The following is a 10,946-nucleotide window of genomic DNA, read 5'->3' on the forward strand; positions in this document are numbered from 1 at the left end:
GACTATCGAGAACTCAACTCCCAAACGATAAAATTTTCCTATCCACTCCCTCTGGTGCCAGCCTTGTTGGAGGAATTCCGTGGTGCCCGGATTTTCACGAAACTCGATCTACGCAGTGCCTACAATCTAATCTGCATTCGAAGAGGAGACGAATGGAAAACTGCATTCATAACACCATCTGGGCACTACGAATACCTGGTTATGCCGTATGGCCTTTCAAACTCGCCATCCATCTTCCAAAACTTCATGAATGAAATCTTCCATGATATGCTCAATCAATTCGTTATCATCTACATCGACGACATTCTCAATTACTCACCCAATCTTGAGGAACACCAACAGCATGTCTCCCAGGTACTCCGAGCACCACCTCTACCTCAAGCAGGAAAAGCGAGTTCCATCTAACCACAATTCAATTCCTGGGCTACATAATCACACCAGACGGAGTCCAAATGGACCAAAACAAGGTGGAAGCAGTGAGGAATTGGCCACAACCCACCACGGTCAAAGAGCTGCAGAGATTCCTGGGATTTGCAAACTTCTATCGGTACTTCATAGCCCATTATAGTCAACGTTGAGCAAGGAGTTGGTGTGCCATCGCACCCCGGAAGTCACTCTTCGCATTGGAAACTTCCTTGCTGAACGGATTTCATTCCTGGTGCTGGAGGAGGCTACAGTAGATGTCGTCATGGGGCGTCCCTGGCTGGCTAAACATCATCCAGACATCCACTGGAACTCCGCGGAAATACTTCGGTGGAGTGAATCCTGTTTCAGGACATGTTTAGCAGATCTCCCTCTTCCAGACCGAGCTAAGCTCTCCATACTGCTCTGCTACTTCATAGCCCATTATAGTCAACGGCCGGCTCCACTTACCTCTCTCCTCCGTCAGAAGCCAAAGACTCTCTCCTGGACGCCTGAAGCCACACAGGCCTTTCTGCAGCTCAAATCCTCTTTCTGCACCGCTTCAGCCCTAACCCATCCAGATCCTAACCATCAGTTCGTGGTGGAAGTGGATGCTTCCACTCTAGGAGGTGCAGTATTATCCCAATGGATGGGTGAACCCCCCGTACTCCATCCATGCGCGTACTTCTCCAAGAAGATGTCCCCGGCGGAGCAAATTACGACATCGGGAACCGCGAGTTACTGGCCATCAAACTCGCGCTGGAAGAGTGGCGGCACTGGTTGGAAGGGGCTCAACATCCCTTCAAAGTCATAACTGATCACAAGAACCTTCAATACCTCCGTGAAGCTAAACGTCTTAATCCCAGACAAGCCCGATGGGCCTTATTCTTCACCCGTTTCCGATTCACAGTAACCTACCGCCCTGGGCATAAGAACCTCAAAGCAGACGCTTTATCACGACTTCACCAACCAGATCCATCACCAGATAACCCGGAACCCATTTTCTCACCCACAGTGTTCGCATATCCAATCACAATTGGATGTGAATGACCAAGTTCGTGCCACCACTCTAACAGAACTCGCTCCGCCGGGAGGTCCGGAAGGGAGATTGTATGTACCTACCACTCTACGTCTCACCCTTCTGGGCTCCATCCACACTTCTCCCGGATCGGGTCACCCAGGCAGCAAACGAACCCTCTCACTCCTCCGGAACAGATACTGGTGGCCCAGCATGGCTCAGGATGTCGCCCGCTACGTCAAGGGTTGTTCGGTCTGCGCCATCACATCCACTCCACACCATTTACCTGCAGGAAAACTGGTTCCCTTACCTATTCCACGCCGACCCTGGTCCAATATTGGAATCGATTTCGCCATCTTCCACCCTCTAACGGATTCACTACCATATTTGTCGTGGTGGATAGATTCTCCAAGACCTGTAAACTAATCCCCTTACGTGGATTACCCACTGCTTTGGAGGCAGCCGACGCGCTCTTCCAGCATGTCTTTTGACACTTTGGTCTCCCTGAAGATATCATTTCAGATAGAGGGCCGCAGTTCATATCCAGGGTCTGGCGTGGTTTCTTCTGTCTGCTGGGGGTGTCTGTCAGCCTTTCCTCAGGTTGTCCTCCCCAAACCAATGGCCAGACCGAACGCAAGATCCAGGAGATCGGGTGGTATCTCCGAGCCTACTGTCACGACACCAGGACAGCTGGAGCCAGTATCTTCCCTGGGCCAAGTACGCTCCGAACTCGTTGCGACAGGAAACGACTGGATTAACACCATTCCAGTGCATACTCTGATTTTAACCGCCACTCTTCCCCTGGACTGGAGAGCCCTGCGAAGTCCCCGCAGTTGACTTCTGGTTCCGCGAGAGGGTATGGGACTCAGCACATGTCCATCTCCAGCGGGCAGTTTGGAGACAAAAACTATGCTGATGCCCGTCGCGCACCTACGCCGGTGTACCAACCAGGTGACCGAGTTTGGCTCTCCACTCAGGATATTCGTCTCCGGCTGCCCAGCAAGAAGCTGAGTTCCCGTTATGTCAGTCCTTTCCCTATCACAAGGAAAATAAATGAGGTCTCACATGAGCTCCAACTCCCAGATACCTACCGCATCTCACCCACCTTCCATGTGTCCTTGTTAAAGCCATTCACTAATCCACTTCTCCCTCCTTCTGCAGAGCACGAGATACCACCACCACCACCACCACCACCACCTCCTCCTAGGGTACGGTCTCGAGGAGAGATCATGGGTGGACAAGGATGATATTCTGGATCCGTCACTCCTCTCCGATTTCCACCAGTCGCACCCAGATCGTCCCGCTCCTAGTGGGCGCGGTCGTCCTCGCCGTCGGTCACGGGCGCCAGGAGACGCCCGTGGGGGAGGGGGTACCATCACAGATTCACCAGCCACATCAGGCACACCAGCCACCTACACCCGTTCACAATCACCTGAGTACTAATTACGGACACCTGATGTCACTTCCCTGAGCACTATATCTGTTCACTCACCTCAGTATCTCATTGACTGGTCTCAAGGTTGCATACCTTACCTCATGCCTCTCCACACCACTCTGGATCTCCTTGGCTCTGTGTCTCCCACCGTCTTGCTGGATCTTCCTAAAGAGGATTAAGATAAGGACCGTTACTCTTCAGTTTCTAGAGCTAAAGTTATGTTTCAGTTTTAATACTTCCCTTTTGAAGCTCTCCTTCAGTTTGTGTAAATAAAGAAGCTCTGAATCGTTCTTCCTGTGTATGCCTCTTTGTCCAGCCGTGACAGGTTTGTTCTGTATTAACTAAAATGTATTTTATTTGTGCAAGTCTTTAAAAAGATCTTTAAAACTATTAAAAAGATATAAAGAGCTTTAAAACTAACCATTAGTCGTGGCCTAATGGTTAGAGAGTCGGACTCGTAACCCAATGGTTGCGGGTTCGAGTCTCGTACTGGCAGGGATTGAAGGTGGGGGGAGTGAATGTACAGTGCTCTCTCCCACCTTCAATACCACGACTGAGGTGCCCTTGATGCAGAGCACTAATTCCAAGTATGGGTCACCATAAAATAAAATATTTCTGTTTAATGGTTTACCAGTGTTGTTACAAGTAGCTCATGATTTAAACTATAGTCAAGCTCTAGTATTTAGCAAGAGTACGCTTGTTTCTCTGCAAACAATTACAGCTTTTGATCAGCGATTCTGAAGAGTAGCAGCAGTGCCATCTGAGATTTGAATCAGTTTATCATTTCTTTTTGATTCAGTTCATTTACATGAACAGTTCAAATGAACTGATTCACTATGTTAATCAGGCTAGCCAATTCTACATATAAGAGCATTCTGGCACAGCATGCTTGATTTTTGTGATGCGATAAGAACATAAAAAAATAATAGGCAAGTTCGTTTAGAGATCAGCTTCTGAATCAGGAGAAAAGGGAAACTATTTCTTCTCAGGGGAGCAACAGTGGCCCCTGCCTATAGACCGTTTGTCCTGATCCTTGAATCTGTAAATTTGAAGAAGAGCAATGTGATCTGCAGACGGAGCAAATGTGCACCGGTGTACAGAAACAGTTTGGATGTGAGATTACTCAGACATTTAGAAGACAGCCGCGATTTCAGAAAACTGCGATTTCCTCATGAGCTTCGCAAGCTGCAGTGTTACATAAATGAGGAAACCCTCTGTCAGTGAACTGCAACCATCCTCAGTGCTTAAACAGCCATTCATCAAAGCCATTTTAAATTACAATGCACATTTTGGTATATAATCAAGCGCACAGTCAACATTGTCTGTTTTTACAATCACAGTGATTTGAGAACCTTGTATGTGCTAGCAGGGAAAATTAAACAAGAACAGTTTAGGAAGTTTGTGGATATGCACTTACGTTTGTTTGTTGAATGTGTCTATAGCAGTTAAACGAGTGCCATGTCATCCTCCCCAAGTACTATTTTTTATTTATTATTTTTTTCTGTCTTAGCAGCTCGCATACGCCTGAGGAGAGCCCGTTTCTGCTGATTTCAGAGTTCCTCCGCATCTGAGAGCCACTACTGCCTTGCCAAGTGTGCAGCCAGCAAAAGTGAACATACAAAGCCTAGTTTTTAACAAGGTTATTAGCTGCTTTAGCATTCCTGATGCGATTGTAAACATGCTTGTGAATTTTTCTGGAGATGGAGAGCTAGTGCAGTGGAGGTATGATCAAGGGCCGTATATCTTAGAAGGAAAAACCAAAAGCGTATAGATTCTCACAGGGCTCAAATGTCCTGAACAGCAGTAGTGCAGCATGTCAGATAACAAGAATAACATTATTCTGAGTCCTGAAGTTTCCACAAATAAGAGGGAAGATCCTCATGCGTGCATGGTCTAAATTTTAAGTGCAGTTTGAATTTATATTTTGAAAATTCTAATAATGTGCATTAGCATAACAAATTTGGCATGGAGCAAATTTGCTAACACTATGTTCAGAATAGAATACTACCAACAAAGCTATGAACAAAAAAGTAGCTAACTACATTGGAACTTTTTTATTATTTAAAAATAAATAGATATTATTTTGCATGTTTATTCCACTTTTAATTAAAATATTTTTTATTTTGCATTTATATTCCACTTTGTAATGCAATTACAAAAGTATTAAAATGTAAATAAAACAATGAAATAATAATATACATTTTTTAATTTATATAAATCAAAAATTAAATCAAAAATTAAATACTTCATTAAAGTTAGGGAAAAATGTTGGGTTTAGTCTGTCTAAATAAAAAGTTGTACTAGAGCTGTTCTGTAGCTCAAACAGTAGAGCATCGTGAGTTCATTTTCCAGGGAATGAGCACTGATACTTTATAATGCAATTCTTTGAAAAAAAAAAAAGTGTCTAGAAATGCATAAATTATAAACATTCATGGTTGATATTACTTTAATTTATTGTGTCACTCTAGAAATGGAAGGTTTAGTTTAGCACATTGGCAGACACTTTTGCATTTGCACATTTATGCATTTGGCAGACATTTTTACTTATAGTCAAGGTGTACAATTTTTTCAGTTCATGCATTCCCTGAGAATCATGACTATGCTAGTGCAAAACACTGTCCTAATAATAATAATAAATTAATTCATTATCCATTAATGTAGATTATTATGAAAATGCAATAAAATAAATATAAAAATACATTAAAAAAAATTCAAATTTAAAACAAAAACACTTTTAGCTGCTTTGATACAATATGTGTGGTATACAAAAGTGATATACAAAATAATGATGATGACAACAACAATAATCAATTAAAATGAATTAATTACTTTTTAATGCAGATTATTATGAACAAGCAATCAAAATAAATGTAGTTTTTTTTTAAAGCCTACACAGATTCTCATTGCTAAGGGTTAATGCTGTTAATGGCATTTTATGGAGAGGTCTGCTTTAGCCTGACCCACTGACTCCTCTAAATCCCCCTTGTTGCAGATGCTCAGATGTTACACTATGTTCTTTCTCGCTTAGCAGCTGTTTAAGCATCTACAGCCCTCTAGAATTATAGCTATGGCAAATACATATTGCCAAAAGAGCAGCACTGAAAGTGATTCAGACTGCTGCATTCTTTGAATAGATGCTGGTTACAGTCAGGCGAATGAAATATATCTTATTCCCCATTCTTAGAATACTCCTGGCTTGATTTTCCCGATTTGGACCTCTCAGTGGAAAACTGGGATGCATTTGGCTAAATTTAGAGTAATGACCATAGTCGACATATTGGACGTTTTGCCGTAAGTGAGAGCTGGTGTGGAAGTGAGGGGAAAAAACGCAGAGCGCCGTTTTGGGGTGAAGCATGGAAATATTTTGCTTATGCCAGTCAACCCGCTATTGACTTTTGATGTGGGCTGCATAGTTTCTTCTCTCCTGACCTCTCCGTAACCGATGACAAGTCACGTAATTTTAGCTTCGGTATGGACCCAGCGTGCCCTTCTCTCCAAACCCCATCCACCTCAATTAGAGGTATCTTACAGAGTCCCGGTGAACTTTGAAGTCTCTTGTTGAGACGCACAGGAGCCGGCCACATTAACAATTTAATGGCCTTGACACTTGGACGGGGGAGCCGTAGAGCTAGTGCTATCAAAACAAAGGTGGCGCTGGGTTAGAGAGAGCTGAGTGGACAGTGGCAGGACCGCCGCATAATGCATCCCACATGGCCGACATCCTGCTCCAACAGCGACACACAAGGCAGAACCTCATGTTCCTTAAAAAAGAGACTCTGTATCTGTTCTTTCATCAAGGCCTTTGCTGATTCACTCCTGACAGACAGGAATATGCTGCATGTGCGCATACGTCATGCAATATTGTTGCTTTTTCCTGCTGCTCATGTTCTGAATTTGCACTTCTTTCTTCCTAATTCTCTTCATCTGCCTCATTTAATTTGCATGCATTCCAGTGCGCATCTGTCTGCTTTTTGAAGTCGTGCTCTGTTCTTGATATCTTTACTGAGATATCAGCTACTCTTCAATGTGTCTGATATTTAGTGCTTGTGCTCATTTCCTGTCTTCCATTTCCTTTTGAGTTTCTGTCTGTGTTTTGAGTCAGTCTCTGGTCTCTTCCTCTGTCTGTGCTATTGAGGGAGCTGAGTCTGTCATGCGCTGCTCTCTGACTTTAAATGTCTGCTAGACAGCTTTTAACAATAAGCGGTTTATGCGCCCTGAAATGAAGGAACATAAAATTATGGCGCTGTGTGTGTGTGTGTGTGTGCGTGCGTGTGTGTGTGTTGAGTGAGAGCAAAAGTGTACAGATGAAATATGGCCTGTTGGAGAACCAAATTGCTTGCAAGAAACAGCAGTCAGTATATATACTTTTTTTTTTTTTTTTTACATTTTCTGAAGAAGATGGAAGCTGTGGACAGCTGTGGTTGGTTGTTTAGGTGTTCTGATAGTTTTTTAGCTTGTTGCTATGTGAGTGGTTGCTAGGTATTTAAGGGTCAGTACCAGGGTATTGCTGTGTGGTTGATAAGGTGTGTTCTAAGTGATGTTTTGTGTGTTGCTGTAGAATTGTCAGTGTGTTCTGGGTGGTTGCTAGGGTGTTGCTATGGTGTTTGTGTGGTTGCCAGTGCATTGCTATGTGATTGCTAAGGTGTCCTAACTGGTTTTAGTGCTATAGAGTTTCAGAGTGTTCTGCAGTTGCTCAGGTGTTTTCTTAACATGTTGCTGTGTGGTTGTTAGGGTGTTCTGAGTGGTTGCTAGGGTGTTGGTAGGGAGTTTGGGTGGTTGTCAGGGCATTGCTATGTGGTTGCTATGGTGTCCTAACTCGTTTTGGTGCTATACAGTGTCAGATTGTTATGCAGTTGCTCAGTGTTTTCTTAACATGTTGCTGTGTTTAGGTGGTTTCCAGGGCATTTCTATGTAGTTGCTAAGGTGTTCTTACTGGTTTTAGTGCTGTACAGTTTCAGAGTGTTCTGCAGTTGCTCAGGTGTTGACTTAACATGTTGTTGTGTGGTTGTTAGGGTGTTCTGAATGGGTGCTAGGGTGTTGGTAGGGAGTTTGGCTGGTTGTCAGGGCATTGCTATGTGGTTGCTAAGGTGTCCTAACTAGTTTTAGTGCTATACAGTGTCAGAGTGTTATGCAGTTGCTCAGTGTTTTCTTAACATGTTGCTGTGTTTAGGTGGTTTCCAGGGCATTGCTATGCAGTTGCTAAGGTGTTCTTACTGGTTTTAGTGCTTTCAGAGTGTTCTGCAGTTGCTCAAGAGTTGACTTAACATGTTGTTGTGTGGTTGTTAGGGTGTTCTGAATGGTCATTAGGGCATTGCTAGGGTGTTTGGGTGGTTGCCAGGGCATGGCTATGTGGTTGCTAAGGTGTTATAACTTGTTTTAGTGCTATACAGTTTCAGAGTGTTCTGCAGTTGTTTAGCGTTTTCTTAACATGTTGTTGTGCAGTTTTTAGGGTGGTCTGAGTGGTTGCTAGGGCGTTGCTAGGTGTTTGTGTGGTTGCCAGGGCATTTCTATGTTGTTGCTAAGGTGTTCTAACTGTTTTCAGTGCTATACAGTTTCAGGGAGTTCTGGGTGGCTGCTAGGGTGTTGCTAGGGTTTTTAGGTGGTTGCCAGGACATTGCTTTATGGTTACTAAGGTGTTCTAAGTCGTTTTTAGCACATTACTAGGTAGTTGTCAAGGTGTTCCAAATGGTTTCTAGGCTCCATGATTGTCTGGACATTACTTTATAGTTACTAAAGTTTTCTAAATGCATTGCTGTAAAGATGTCAGGATGTTATGTGTGGCTGCTAGGGTGTTTATTTATTTGCCAGGGCATTGCCTGTGGTTTCTAAGGTGTTCAAAATAATTTTAGCATGTTGTTATGTGGTTGTCAAGGTGTTCTAAGTGGTTGCCAGGGATTTAAGTGTTTGTAGTATAGGTCATAATTGTAATTCTAACAACTTAGAAGAGTAAACATCTCTCCTCAAAAAGTCACATGATATTTAGCGAGATAATTTAGCAAACTCCACTAAAAACACAGGTGCTTCATATTGATGACTTTTGAATATAATTGGAAAAGAAATTAAATAAAGGAAAAATTAAAAAAAAAAAAATTCTTATAGTGCTTGCATATGAGAAACTCCTGGTAAAACTGTGAGCTTTAATACTTTGCATTGTTTTCCATGGAAGGAAATGGCAAAAGCCTGGGGTCTTCCTGCAGACTTCCTGTTGGTACTACAGAGGCCTAACTTAGCAGGGTGGCGCTCACATGGCCCACGGGCAACATGAATTCACTTCTGAATAAACAGCAAAGGAGTAAAACAAGGTAATATATGAGGTGAGACTGAGACTCCTGACAGTGTCCGCTGATGATGTATTGAGAAATGAGAGTAGGAGAGAGTTAAATCCTCTTGCTGACAGAGAGAGTCTATTAGTGCTGAGTTCCTCTGACTCCGTGCATGTTCTCCAGCTTATTAGAAATGTTTGGGAGCTGCTCGTCCATGTTTAATAAAACCACAGCTTTTCTCTCAGCAGTCCCAGTCCATCCAGCAGTGGAAAATTTCAAAGAAAAATGCGATGAGGACGAATCCAATTTATAACCGCACGGAAAGCTGAGAAACCATTTGGGATTGGCAGCTCTCGCCATTGTAAAATTGGAAGCATCCTATTGTTTTGCTTTGCTTATGCTTATATAAACAGAAGGGAATGGGCAGATCTCTCAGGAAACATGACTGTGCATGATATCCACAGTGCCTGGAGGTGCAACGCGGCCAGTCCGTGACTGTTGACCAGCTACAAAGTATTGCACATTTTTCACACCCTGCGTGTTTGATAGCCGGCATTCCACCACTCTAGCTGAGCGCCAAGAAGAGCCGGACCGTTTGAGGGAATCACATGTGATGTTTTCATATACCTATACTCGGAACTGCTGCCATATAGCAGCAGGAGAGAGATGCATGCAGAGATTTAATCAAAATTCAGGTCTAAGTGCTCTCAGGAAGGTAATCATCACAGAAACGATGCCTTTTGGAATTACGGCTAAAATTCACCAGAACATTAATTGCATTTATTTGCTCTGCATTGCTATAGAGGGGGAAATGGTTTATTTCAGATTGTGAAAGACGTGTCATTAAAAATAAAGTCAAGCGGGTGTCCAATTTAAGATGTTACGAAAGAAGCACAGCAGCTGTTTTTATCAAACATGGGTGACGTCATATTAAAACGTCCAAAGGCCATTTTTAGTCAAACTTAGCAGCTTTAACATGGATTCCCAGCACCACCCAGGAGTTGTGGTCTGGGTGGCAGTATGGGCACAGGAAATGTAACTCACACATCGAGGTTTCCAGTAGTCTGTGGGCACAATGCCTGCTGTATATGGATTTTGACTCTCTTTACTTGCGTCCCCATCTTCCTCTATGAAAAAAACTGTACCTCAGACATGTTTGCCCATCCCTTGAACGGTTTCTCTGACATCCATTCTGTTTTATTGTTGAAATATTTTGTGGTACTAATGGTGACTCAGCATAAATTGTGTAAATGGAGAAAAAAAAGAAATATATATATATATATATATATATATATAGCTCTCTGATAAAGTGAATCATTACTTGCATTACTTGTAAATTTTTTTAATATATTAATTTATTTTCCTTTAAAAAAAATTTGAATGCAGACTGTGTTAACATTTTAACTGTAAGTGTTGTCCAAACTCATGAATTTCACACATATTTATACCAACTACTGAAATTGTTTTTGAAAAATCACATACCCTGCCTTTAAGCAGCACAACTGTTTTCAACATGGATAATAATACAAATTTTTTCTTTAGCAGCAAATCAGCATATTAGAATGATTTCTGACGGATCATGTGCCACTGAAGACTGGAGTTTTAAAATATATTAAAATAGAAAACTGTTATTTAAAATTGTAATAATATTTCACAATATTGCTGTTTTATAGTGTTTTTAATTTTTTTAATGGTAATATATGTGTTTATAAGACACTGGGCTTCAAGACCTTTTTTTTTTTTTTGCACCAGCTGATACTTTTCTTTTACCTTGTCTTGATGAAAAACTGCAGAATTTATCAGTTTGGCCTCTGGTATATGCAATCGC

This window comes from Sinocyclocheilus rhinocerous, unplaced genomic scaffold (assembly GCF_001515625.1).
Source record: "Sinocyclocheilus rhinocerous isolate Xijiao unplaced genomic scaffold, SAMN03320098_v1.1 scaffold185, whole genome shotgun sequence".
NCBI classification, from domain to species: domain Eukaryota; kingdom Metazoa; phylum Chordata; class Actinopteri; order Cypriniformes; family Cyprinidae; genus Sinocyclocheilus; species Sinocyclocheilus rhinocerous.